The sequence below is a fragment of the Mastigoproctus giganteus genome, chromosome 5 (assembly GCF_048544385.1).
Source record: "Mastigoproctus giganteus isolate SK-2022 chromosome 5, ASM4854438v1, whole genome shotgun sequence".
In the NCBI taxonomy this organism is placed as follows: Eukaryota; Metazoa; Arthropoda; class Arachnida; order Uropygi; family Thelyphonidae; genus Mastigoproctus; species Mastigoproctus giganteus.
Window position 1 is genome coordinate 179,137,852 of NC_143579.1, and position 14,537 is coordinate 179,152,388.

Consider the following 14,537-nt stretch of genomic DNA (forward strand, 5'->3'; position numbering starts at 1 on the left):
TGCCACATCGTACCTAAACATCGTTGCTGACTAAGTGCACCCGTTCATGTTGACAGTTTATCCTCAGTAAGATGGTTACATCCAGCAGGATAACGCGCCGGTGCACAAAGCCCGATTCACTATGGAATGGTTCCAGGAACATGACAATGACTTTGTTGCAGTGGCCTGCTCAATCCACGGATCTCAATCCTATTGAACATCTTTGGGATGAGCTGGAAAGGGCTGTTTGTTGCAGGCCTACACCTTCGTCGAATCTCAAGGAACTGCGTGACACCCTCGTGTCTGCATGGTACTGCATTCCTGCACGTTTTCCACATCTTGTTCAATCCATGTCTAGACGAATTCAGGTGTTTTGAAGGCTAAAGGAGACTCAACACGCTACTAGGTGTGCCTAATAAATTGGCAGCACATAGTGTGCATAGTATTGGGGTCAGGCGCCACCTGTGGTTTCCCACATCTGCGCCATATGTTCGCTGTGAAGGAATACAGTACTACTGTAAATGCCAGAAAAGTGTTGTGTGTTGTATATGACATATTGTGTTAGGTTCTGTTGTGTGTCCTGGCATTTGGCCGCAGGGCCCCTAGTGGGACTCCACGTTGCCCGCACACACCACTAGGAGGTAGCCAGTCTGCCCATTATTCTCTGGCTTGTCTCCGCCAGGGTCGCCAGAGCTTCCTGGACGGAGACAAAAAAAAAAAAAAAAAAAAAAAAAGGAAGAGTCGGGGAAGTACAGAGTGTACGCAAGAAAGGAGGGTATAGCTAGAAATAGGGAGGATGTAGGCGAAGGTATCCTCCAGGTTATCAGTGGAGCAATAAGCGCCATCAGTTGAAAGGGGAACCCGGGAAGGACGATAAATAAGACACAGCAAGAGAGTCGTGTCCAAGTTGCCACTGATTAATGAGGTGGTCCATACGCCAGTTGATCCTATCCAGGTTAAGATCCGTTGGCCAGTTAGGTTAGGATCAGATGTTTGGGTTGTTCCTATTCTGTGTTGGCAATAGGGTGCTTCGTCTTGTGAAGAGGGCTTGTGCAAACTTGGTAAACTCATAGTAGTAGTTTTCTTCTGTGATGAATAAGTGTTCATTTCCTTGAGGGTTATCTTGTATACGAGTAAACAGGATGCTGCGGAGGTCCTCGTAGTGTTGACAGGTATATACTAGATGGTTCCAGTCTTCTATTTCACCACATGCACAGTAGGGGTTGTCAATGATTCCCATGGATGTTAATTTATGGTTTATTGATCCGTGTCCAGTAATGAGGTAGGTGGTATAAAGACCAGGAGAAAACCAAGTTGGAGATTTAGGAAATACGACATTCACATACGGTATAAATTTCTTGGTGATTGGGCCCTTGTCGGTAGCAGTCCATCTGTCCTGCCAGGTCTGAAGTAGTAGGATGGCAATTTTTTTCTTTTCCTGCCTGATTTCATTCAGGTTATTGATGGAGTGTCCAAGGATAGTTGCTGGTATACCCCTGGATAGACAGTAGTGGAGGCCCCTTCGAATAACCTCCAGATCAAGCGGAAGGACGCCCGCAAGAACCTGAAGGGCTGGGTTGCTAACTGTGCAGCATGCCCTTGTAATAGTAAGAAGGATGGTGCGCTGGATGGTTCCCAGTTTACGTTCGTTGTTGTAAAGAGTTGCCCTGCGAAACCAGACCCCTGATCCATACGTTATGAAGGGAAGGAAGATTGATTTGTACAGAATATTAGTGTACATGTTTGCAGATGATACGCAGGGTGATTAATGATAGTAATCAGAGTATATACTACTCTAAAAAAGATCTATAAATATCAGCCATATGGGTTGAGAAATGGAAATTGAAGTTTAATGTAGACAAATGCAAGATACTGCATATAGGTAGCAGTAATATCAGAATAAAATACCAAAAGGTGTATAATACCATGCTGAGGATAGTAGAGAACAAAAAAGACCTGCAGATGAATGTGCAGTCGGATATGAAGTTCTCTGAGCAATTCAGACAGGTTTGCTAGGATAGCTCATGGGATTTTGTCAGTGATGTAGAGGAATTTTGCCGGCAGAGATAAGGACGTGATTATTACATTGTATGAGGCAATGGTTAGGCTACACCTTGAGTACTGCATACAGATCTGGGGGCCTCATTTTAGGAAGGAGGTGGATCTGTTTCAACGGGTGCAGACAAGAGTAACGAGATTAGTGAGAGGAACAAATGGTACATTTACCAGGAAAGGCTTCAAGTTCTGCAGCGCTTGTAGTCTAGGCACTTGCAAGTAGACCTGATCGCGCTGTTTTTAAGGACTTGAAGGGATTAAATACAATGCTCGATGGAATCTTTCTTCTTGCTCAGAACACACATGGGGAGCATAAATTCGAACTGAGGAAGGACGGCTGCAGGGTAGATGTGAGAAAATTGATTGATTGTTGGAACAAATTCCCATCTCGTGTTGTAGAGGTGGTTAGTTTGAATAAATTCAAGGAAGGACTAGACAAACTATTAGAAGTGATGGACAGTGTTGGCTTTTTTTTAAATTGCTGATACTATATTAGGAGTGGCAAATGATGTTTTCTTCCGTCATTGTCACTCTTAATAGTGATACTTATTTAGAAACAAAATTTTCTATCATTCCAGTTTCTTGCATGTCTTGCTTTTGTGTAATTGTTCGGGAAAAGTTATGCAAACTCATTTCATGTTTTCCGCGCGCCTCCGTAGCCAGGAGCAGCAGTGCATAGCACACGCTTCTTGATTAGACCGGGGTTCGAGTGCGTGACCACCAAATATAGAGGATGCGGAATGGTCAGGGAATGACCATCGCATATCCGCGGAGCAATATGGCCTTAGTTGCTAATGCTCCTAAAAAACCAAATAACAACATCATGTTTTCTGATTTTTCCAGCTCGCCACGTGACCTACTGAAATACAACTAGGGTTGTGGAAGATTATCCCTTAATTAAATTTTCTATTATTTTTTAACTTACCGAATTCCTAACTCCCTTTTTTTCTTTTTTTTTTTTGTGCAATACGTTTAATTATTTCAACGATTACGACTCTCACTCCCAAACGGTGGAACGAGAGAGAGATGGGTAGATTTTTTTCAGAAGCAGTATTTACCCCTGATGTGCCATGGTAGCTTATTATACAACTATAATTTTTTTTTACTTTACTCTTGACAGTTTGGATGTCATGTAGAATATAAATACTGACACTGCATTCATTTTGTTCAGTCATTTTTCCCTTTTCTCCCATCCTTTTTTGTATGTTTTTATCTACGATTTATCATAATAAACTTCCCACTTGGTAAATCGGTAACTTGGACCAGGTATAATGGTACCATTTTCCTAACTAGTTGAAGCAGTTATCCTATTTTATGTAGGGTTCTTCCGCTTATATAATGCATGCAAGAAACTTTAAAAATGTTTTTATACGTATTTCACCACACGAACAGCGCTGATGCACGGAATTCCATCGTCTTCGATCAACTGCAGAAACCCGTAGTAAGAGAACGAACTTTTACGACGCTATAATCCGATGCACCTGCCGCTATCGCACTGTTTTCAACGCTGAAGAAGATCGTTCATTTTCACATATTCAAAGTATGTCCGGAATTTCTAAATTTTGGATCACGAGATCTTTATTGATTTCCTAAAATGGGCCTTTATGTCTCCCTCAAGATGATAGTCTTCAAAAAATCTTGAAAAGATCATAGAATCGTTTCGAATTTTATTCAGTGCAATCAGTTATCCTTATGGGTATTATTTATTTACATGGGCGCTTGCAAGATAGATACTGTAGGTTGTCGATAATGATTCAGGAAAAGACAAGATACAAACATGGTTTCAGTGATAAATAGATCGTATTAATTAATAGTTTTGGCCAACGGCGGTCTATAGGCTATTTTAGATCACCCAGCAAGTGAGATAACCAGTGTTTTCTCATGCACTTTCCCCAATTGCTGAATATTGCTATTATTATTGTGAAATACTCAAGCCCAGCTTCACCGGGTAGCAGGCCCCCTTGATGGAGCCTGCTCCCTGGTGACGAAGGGGTTTTTTTTTTGTTTTTTTTTTTTACACCACAAACACACTGATGCACACACTTGACACTACAGGCCCATTCGTAGAAGTTCTTGGATGTGGGGTATACAGGTGGAGATGAACGTTTGTTCGGGTGCCACCTTAGACATGAACCGATACATACATACCTATTATTGTTATGACCAGAGGATGCCCACGGGGGTCCCCCATTTTGGAACTTAGTACTGAATCAGTGGCATCAATTAAGAGCAGCTAGTTGTCACAAAATTGCTTCCGCAGATAATTTAGTATTGTGTGTGCCCGGTAAGTATAGGAAAATTGTTGAGGATATAGGGTTGAAATGGTTGTCAGAGTTCGGTATCTTGGGCCAGTTTAAATAAACTAGTAATTTCGTCTACTAAGACTTATGATGCTAATGAAATGTAGTTTGGACATTAATCGCCCTCCAAAGGTGATTTTTAAATGGTGGGCAGACTACGTACCTTGGTGTATTGTTAGACTCAAGAATGACTTTTATTCCACATTTAAATTATTTGATTAGTAAAGTACAGAATTTTAGTGCAGCCATAATTAGTCTCTAGATCTGAATGGGGGCTGCGTAGACCGGTTTTGAATCTTTATTATAAAGTTGTGTTATACCAATAGTGACCTACTGTATGTGTCATCTGTATTAGTGACTTGTATTAACAAGATCAAATTTAGAGCTAAGCTGTATTCTTTACAAAGAACAATTTTGTTGGCAACTCAGAGAGTAACTAAAACCGTGTCAACCAATATCAGGACATAGGCCATTAGATTTATTTGTAACATACAGAGCATTTTGTTATCATACTGGGAAAAAGAATCTGTTTACTTGTATAAATATTACTTATGACATCAAAGGTGATCCCAAGGCTGAGAGGAAGAAGATATTTCAAAAATGATGGATTTATGGCAGATCAGATGGTCTGAAAGTGTGACTGGAGCTGTTACTCGTTTATATATATCCCTGATGTTTCATTTGCTTAGTAGCTATCAATTTAATAAGTGTTTTTTTTTCAAGCATGGAGACATCTTATCTAATGACAGGCCATGAGTCTTTAAATAGTAAACTGTATTATTTTTGTTTGAAAACTAATCCTAATTGTTTGTGTGGTCAAGAAGGAACATGGTGCCACATCCTTTATAATTGTCCCATGTATTCTAATTATAGAACTCAGTTGAATAATGTTATTCACAATTTATCTAATGGTAATGAATCTAATTATGTAAAAATTTGCTAATTTAATATTCTTAAAGAGAAGACAGCTTTTACTCTTCCGGAATATTCTAAAGACATGTGCCATACCTGAACTCTGGAAATCTTATTATGTCAAACCAGTCCCTAAAATTTGAAATCCCAAGACTACTAAAGACTTCCGTCCAATTGCCGTAGGATGTACTTTATTAAAAATTTTTGAAAAACTAATACATCCAGGAATTATCCGACACTTTTTCTTACCGACCACTTTACCTCCACACAGTCCTACACCACAGGTCCACTACCTCAAATCTCCTCGATACTCTCTTCAGAGCACAAAAGGCCCTGAATGACAGAGCTCAACTGGACATTATCTTTTTTGATACTGTGTCAATTCCTACCCTTTTATACATCCTAAAAGAATATTTCAAGGCATCAAACCAAATAGTCAGCATTCTGGAGTCTTTACTGTACCGGAGAGAGTTAATTATAAAAAATGGATCTAACCAAAAAACTATCTATCCGACGAGAGAGGTGCCTCAGGGTGGGGTGATGTCGACCACCCTCTTTGCAATTCTACTTGAACAATTCCTTGCTGCACATCCAAATTTCTGCTCCTTCGCCAATGATTTAAATTTTTTTATTATTTCAAAAGACCCCAAACAGATTCAAGAAATTAATAATCAAACTCAACAATTAATAAATTATTTACAGCTAGCTGAACTCCAACTAAACAATGCAAAGTCAGCCCACATGACAATTACGAAGAGGAAGTTCAGGAATGACATCAGAGTTGTAGTTAATGGCGAGACGATTCCAAAAGTATCATCGCATACTGACCTAGGGCTAACGTGGGATGAAGATTTAAATTTCAAAGATCACTTCCTCAAGACAAAGGCCTATGCTGCATTCTGGGCTATCCACCAAGAGCTCGTAGGCTGGTGGATAGCCCAGATGGATGTTGTGGCAGCTGGTGGACAGCTGCCACAACATCAGTCTGGTTTGTCAATACATTGATAGGTGTCTCACTCCTATACCTTTTATATGCAACTGAAATCTGGTCCTCAGCACCTGCCTCTCTGCATAACAGATTCTTGGTGATGGAATACTGGATTCTGCGGTAGCTAAAATGTCTGGGAGGGAACCCGTTCACCATCTCCAAATCTATTCTTCTAGGCATGATCCCCTTGAAGCTCTGTTCTTAAAAAAAAATCTGTCCATATTCTCTAAGCTGCTAACCCGTCAGATTGATGCCCCATCGATAGAGGATATTATCTCACTTCCCAAAGCAAGCAATAGAAACCACCAGAGTGGGCAACGTCCACTTAGGATAAAGCTCACTATTCTGGACTCCATAAAAGGAATGTTCCCGTGTAACATAATTCAACACCTTCTCCATAGATCCAAATAAGTTTGGAGAAAACAGAACATACAGAAACCAAACTGTGGATGAAATTTGGACCAAATCACCAGAGCTACTATAAAATCTGAGCTTTATTTGTATCAGAAATGTAAATAATTTAATGCAAAAGCAAAGCAAATTGTAAGGACAGAAAAAATGATATGTAGGACAACCTATATTTATAATTACAAAATTAATTTAATATACATTTTATTTTAAAGTTAATCGTTACTGCTATTAAGTAAATAATAATTTTCTGAACAATGTCATTATTTTAAATATCAAAAAATTGTACGCTGTATTTAAAATATATATATTTGTACACCCTCCTAGCCCACTGGCTGTTCAGGCGGTGAACATAAGGTTAATAAACAGTTGATGGTAATAATAATATTCTGGAATTTCGATTAACCAATTCTCATTGTACAGTTTTTTTTTTTTTTTTTTTTTTTTCTCCTTCCCTCTCTCTTCATCTTCCCCACTGGACCTGACTCAGCTTTTTTGTTTTGTAGTACATGTATATACACCTTACACAGTGCGGGAATTTAGCCAGACCGTTGTGAAGGATGTATTATTATTTTAAATTTTATTTTATATATACAGTATATTTATTTATTTTTAAAAATTTATTATATATATTAATTTTATTTATTTTTTAAAATAATTTTTATATATATTATTATTTATCTTTTTATTATTATTGTATTTTATTTATTATTATGTTTTTTTTGCTGGCTCTCAGGCGTGGGCGGCCTTGGGAGCGGGATTGCTGATACTCACTGGTCTTGCACTTCTACTGGTGGGTGCGGGATTTTTGTGCAGCTAGCTCAGACAGAGAGGTAGCCCTCGGCCTGGTCCGTATGCCTGGGGACAGGTACCAGGTTGCGGTTGTTCGGGTATTGACTGCTTCGTGGCCTGAATACTACGCAAGTAACACACACATACTATATAAACCCTACACAACACTCATTCAGGCCCATTCATGTAGTTTTGTTTAAATTTGACAGTGGCACTAGGTGGATTTGAACTTATGTCTGGGTGCCACCGTAGAACATACATACATATTGTCAAAACATTTATTTCCATCTCATTGTTTTTACTTTTCACAATCACAAATAAGACAGAAGAATTCTGAATTATCAGAAATATGTTTGCTTTGTATCGTCTATTCATATTTAATTTCTCTCCTCTTGGCATGTTTAGTTGCAAATTAATTTTCTGCAAAGTCGAATTAAGTAGCGAACAGTGACCTTTGGTAAAAAGAGATAGTGATGAAAGAGATAGTGATTTTGAATCATTCATAATAACGCTTAAGATGTTCCCCGACATTCAATTATCGATTTGACTCCATTATAATTATAAGTAAAGCAGCAAGCAAAATAATAATAAAACACTTATTTTCATTTTATTCCCTTCCCTCCGAAGCAATCTCTCTGCTATATCTTTAATAACGAAAACATTAAACGCAGTGCTAAACGAAGCACAAACGCTAATTCCATTCCACTTTAATCCTACTCTATAAAGGAAAAATTCGAAATGAAGAGATCAGCGATTCTTAATTCTCATTATCGAAAAGTGTTGTTCCAAGATACTGAAAGGGAAACTGAATAAATTCCACGTGAAATACTCATAATCCTGGATGGTTAGAGTTCTTTAATGTCAAAATAGCGTAAATAATCTTTTTGCTGTTAGGGGAACAAGGCATTCAACTTGTTATGCAAACAGCAATTACAGAAATCGACAGGTCGAGAGAGAAATTACTACAGTACATAGTTCATAGTTTTTTTATTATTACTTTGTGAGAGAAAATGTTTCGCACTTGAGCATCCTTTGCTTCAGTAGTTCGGATTATGATAATACAGTCTATTTTTTTTATTAACAGGTATAAAAATAATTCAGTCATCCTTTCTGTTTTAACAGTTATATGATACGAGAGATGATGAAGTTGGTCTACTTTTAATATTGAAATAATTAGTTAAGTTCTTTTGAAATATGTATTATGCATTTGCGTGTCTCTGCATGTACACAAAACTAGAGGTCACACATAATAATACTTTTTTCCATGCAAGTGACCGGAGGAGTACTACCTCTGTAAAAATGGAGAAAATGAGAATAGAGCTGTAACCGAATATTTTGTTGCTGCAATTTCGATGTGTCATTTGAATTGGATTCACATCCATGCTATTCACCAGATTCGGCTCTTAGTGCTTTCATCTGTTCCAAAATTTAAACAAATATCTTCGAGGGTAGGTGATTCTGCTGTGACGGGTGCTGTAGTCAACCACGAGATTTCTTTGGCAAGAATTGAAGCCTTAGAACATCGTTGGGAAGAGCTATTAATGATGTGGGAGACTGCGTTGAAAAGTAAAAATATTTTCGTTATTGCGACCCGCAGCCTGGAAAGCAACGTGGTGGGGATTTCAAGGACTGCTAGGAGTCCTCATAGAACAAGTACCAGGAGTTTCCGAAAAGTAAGGTAACACATTTTTTCTCTCGATGATGTTTAATAATACGAAGTTGAAATTACACACCAAGAAATAAATGAACATGCACTACTTCTCCCCAAAGTCTCCAGTTTCATTGATGCACTTGTCTCAACGATGGATCAGTTTATCAATACCAGTACTGAAGAAGTCCGTGCCCACACGCAGTAACCAACATTGCACCGCCTGATGAACTTCATCAGTGGTGAAATGCTTTCCTGAAAGGTGTTTTTTCAAAGGGTCGAACAAATGGCAGTCTAAAGGCACTAAGTCTGGGCTTGGGGATGTGACAGAGTTTCCCAACGATTACGGCGCAACCACTCACGAGTGGTGTGAGCAGTGTGTAGAGTTGGTTGTCGTGCAAAAAAATCACGCGGCTTGTCAGGAGTCCTGGTCGTTTGCGTAGAATATTGGCTTTCAGTTTTTCCAACGTTGCACAGTAAAGCTGTGCATTGACTGTTCCTACCTTCGGCGAGAAATCCACCAACAGAACGCCTTGGCGATTCCAGAACATTGTGGCCATGACTTTTCGGACACTGGAAGCAATTTTGAATTTTTGCGCACAGCTGATTGTGGATGTTACCAGGTCAGATCAGGTCATGGAGTTTTGTTTGCTCTCCGGGGAAAGGTGATGAACTCACGTTTTGTCTACTGTGACTATGCGAAAGAGAAAATCCTCTCCTTCGTCGCTGTATCGCAACAGGTTCTCCAGACACATCCCCATGCGTTTTGCTTTGTCCTCCTCTGACAATTGTCGGGTCACCCAGCGGCAGCACACCTTTCGAAAGCCAAGGACATCGTGAACAGTCAACTTACTCACGTTCATTATTTGTGAAGTTACGCGCAGTTTCACCCGCCTGTTTTCAAGAACGATGCCCTTAATAACGCGAAATGTTGTCTTCTGTCTTGCTCGACGAAGGTCTGCCCGCCTGATGTCGATCTTCAATGTCAACATGGCCCGCTTTAAATTCATTGCACCAAAAACACACCTGCTTCTTTGTCATCACCTTTTCGCCATGCACAGCAATCAGTTCACGGTGAATGTCACTTGGTGAAGACCATTTTGCTTGAAAACAGCGAATAACTTCACGAACACTTGTTTTGGATGACACTTGCGCGGCAGCCGCCATTTTGCAACTGGAATCTGCTGTGAGGCGACAGTACCGCAACACTCCACTGGTGTCTTTTTGAACATTATTAACCGATCTATCTTAGCGTTATTAACCGATCTATCTAACCGAACGTTATTAATCCACCGCGTTTCATCTCATTCCTTTCACCATTATTAAGCGAAAAAAAATGTGTTACCTTAATTTGTAGCGCAAGGTTTCACGAATGTGTCGGTGGAGGAAATTTGTGCTTTTTAATATTGTACCAATGGAATATTTTGGATTTCTCTTGGATCTACAGGTTTCTATTTGTGATGGTGAGTCTATCCATGTCTTTTTTTACGGCAAATTTCCAGGGCGTCGCCGATTTTTGAGCGTTTTTAAATTTTTATGCTTAGTCTTGTTCTACTAACGAACGTTCACAATGGCTACCCCATATAGGTCTGACCGTTGATCCTTGTCTTTGGTTTTCGATTTGTAATTTTAATTTTCTCTCTGCAATTATTGTCACAATTTATGGCCAGCATTATTTTATTTTAGGAGAAGTTAAATTCTTGAAGTTTTGCTGCAGTATAATAATGAATTTTGGGGGGTTTTAGTTTTGTGTCATTAAAATATTTTGTGTTGTGGCAGTCATTGCTTCTTCTCCAACCTGCTGAACAAAGGACTTCGTTTACTACGTCAGATCACGTGGTACACGTCGACCCTGCGCCATTGGCCTTTGCCTTCCAAAGGTGGACACAGCTGCTCACATTTGGATTAATCGCATTTTTAATTCAACATATTTTTTATTATTATTAATCTGGTTATTAATCATTACTTATGACGTAACTATTTATTAGTAATGGATTATTGATATGCAAATTTCATTCTTGATCACGTGGTCCATATAGCTATATACTCTGCTGAACTTGAGAGTGTGAATAATAATAGTCTTCAATAAAAAATTGAAGACTATTATTATTAGCCATATGGTGCAAGGAAGCCTGAGGCTTATGCTGCACCAGCCAAAAAAAAAAAATTCCGTGTTACCCTGAGAGAGAGAGAGAGAGAGAGAGAGAGAGAGAGAGAGAGAGAGAGAGAGAGAGAGAGAGAGAGAGAGTGTCAGAAGTAGAAAGGAATCACCAAGGCAAGAAAGAGAAGAATGATGATATCCAGCTCAGGACCCTGGGTTTGGCAAGCCCATACTCACCAGATGTGAGCCCCCGATGCTATGACCTCACCATGTGTCATGTGCCACATCTTATGCAAATTCCTCCCCTCCCTGGTGGCAATAGTTTGAAATGCAATTCTTGGTAGATTGTGATTTTCTTCAGTAGACCCGTTTCAGGGTCTACTGAAGAAACTTCCATCCCAAACGGCAGATAATGCATGTCCGACATGAATTCACGCAAGGAATCTAGCTCCTCCACGGGTGAGGATTCGGATCCAGCTAAGCTCCTCCCCCTTAAGGCAAACAGCTGATCTCAGAAAAAGAAGAAGAGTAAAAAGAGATCCAGGTTCGGGATCAACAGAGATCTCACCTCCCACAACAAGCTAAAGCTGACACCCAGAAACCTCAGCATCTTCTTCTGATCCGTGTATCTGACCAGTCAGAACTGAAGACTAGTGGAGAGGTAAAAGAAATAGTACAGAATACTGTAAAGAACGACTTAAAGACAGTTAAGATCAAGTCATTGAGAACAATTATTAACCGGGGAGTTCTTCTTGAAAGTACAACCAAGAAGGACCTGGACCATACCGCCAGAGGCGGACCGTTAACTTTGGGGGCCCTGGACTAACACTGTTTGGGGCCTACCCCAATTAACCAAATTTGGGTTAGTTGTGGAGACTCATTCGCCATTTTGTCGAAAAACTGGTTTTTTTTACCCTTTTTTAAATAGGAAAAATTATAGGCAACAGACATTGAAGAACTTTTTTTTTTTTATTTGATGCACTTGGATATACAAACTTTTATATACAGTTATAATGAAAAAAGGTTTTGTATACATAACAAACATCAAACATAAATAAAATGTATTAGATATTACTTTCAGTAACAAACAAAAAAAAACTAAACAACAAATTCTCAGGTCAAGAATCAAGACTAAGAAAAAAAAAACAAAAATAATACTTATTCTTAAAAATAAAATAAAAAACATTCTAGGAGTTATATAATGTAAGTATTTTAATACATTAAAGACATTTAAAGAGTAACTCTTCTGCATTTTTTCGCTTCAAATTCTTTTATTTGATCATCACATTGTAATTCTTCGGTTAAATCACAGTTTATGGAAAGAATTGATAAATAATTTAATCTTTCATTCGTCATTGTTGTCCTATATTTGTTTTCTATATAGGACATCCTGGAGAAGGATGTCCTATATAGAAGATCGCTCCGCCTCACACCTGGTGATTGGCAACGCCAGAAAAATTTTTAAGATTGTATAGCAATTCGGAAAAAAACATCGACAAGTTTCTTTTCATAAATTAGCTTGAATATATCACCGCATGAGTCGTATGAGTATGAGTCTGGCTTAGCCTGTAAGTAGGATTTTAACTGAATGCATTCATTGACTAAATGTTCGTCTATGTCATCCGAATAATAATCAACAACATTACGTGCACTTTCCAAGTCAATATTTTCGATATTAATGTCTTGCAAATCCATTAAAAATTTGAATTTTTTGCTAAATTCCCCACAGACATGGCCTCTGTATCAATCCATAATCAACTTATCTAATGCAACGTTTAGCGTATCCCGTTTAAATTTTTCTGCTCCATTTAGCGAAACTTTCTCTGTAGATTTATCCGAAAATTTTGAAGTATTACGTCTCTTTTTTTAAATCACTCTATTCTTTTTCCACACTAGTACTTAATTTTTTGGCTGTCTCCTCGTATTCGTTTAGTTTCTGATCTAGTAGTAGTAGTAGTGGCACATGATGCAAGAAAGCAAGTGTAGGAGCTTATGCAGCATCAGCCAAAAAAAAAAAAAAAAAAAAAAAAAATCACACCATTCCCTCCAAATGCCTGTCCAGTTCCTCCTTAAATTTATTTAACCTATCAACTTCCACAACGACAGATGGAAGTTTGTTCCAGCAATTAACCACCCGCTGGCTAAAGGCAAATTTCCGCACATCTATTCTACATCTGTCTTTTCTTAATTTGAACTTATGTCCCCGTAGGTTGGTAATCTGAACAAGTGGAAGGATCCCATCAGAATTCAGCGTGCTCAACCCATTCAAGGCCTTATAGACCTCAATCAGATCACCGCGCAGGTGCCTAGTCTCCAGCCACTGCAATTTGCAGAACTTAAGCCTCTCTTGGTAAGAGAATCCCTTCATTCCCCTCACCAATCGTGTTGCTCTTCTCTGTACACGCTCAAGCAAATCTACATCCTTCCTAAAATGAGGCCTCCAGACCTGTACGCAGTACTCAAGGCGTGGCCTGACCATTGCCTTATACAGAGGGACAATCACCTCCTTTTCCCTGCTAGCAAAATTCCTATATATCATTGACAAAACCCCATGACCCGCCCTAGCAGCCTGTCTGCACTGCTCAGAAAACTTCATATCTGACTGCACAATTACTCCCAGGTCTTTTTCATTTTCTACCACCTTAAGTGTAGTACCACACAGTTGGTACGTTTCTCTGGGGTTACTTCTACCCATATGCAGTACTTTGCATTTGTCAAGGTTGAACTTCAGTTGCCACTTCTTAGCCCATCTGCCCAAATTATCTAGATCCTGTTGCAGTAGCACACTGCCATTACTGTCATTAACAACCCTGCCAACCTTTGTGTCATCTGCAAACTTCGACATTAAGCCTGATATACCTTCATCAATATCATTGATAAATACACAAAACAACAGTGGACCCAACACTGAACCCTGTGGGACTCCACTAATAACATTAGTCCACGAAGAGCAGCACCCATTGATTACCACCCTCTGTCTTCTCCCACTTAACCATCCTTTTATCCATTGTAGCAACTTACCCTTAATACCATTCCGCTCCAATTTGTACAATAGTCTTCCATGCGCAACAGTGCCAAAAGCTTTCCTGAAATCCAAGTATATGATATCAAAATTATTTTTTGCATCCAGTTCCTTTGTGACCACATCATAATAACCAATCAAATTTGTCAGACAAGACTTTCCCTTAACAAACCCATGCTGTGTTTGAATTATTGCTGCAGTCTTGTCTAGATGATCCTGCAATGCATCTTTAACCAGCGATTCCATTATTTTACCCGGAACAGAAGTTAAACTAACTGGTCTGTAATTACTCGTGTCACTCTTCGATCCACCTTTGTGAATTGGGGACACAT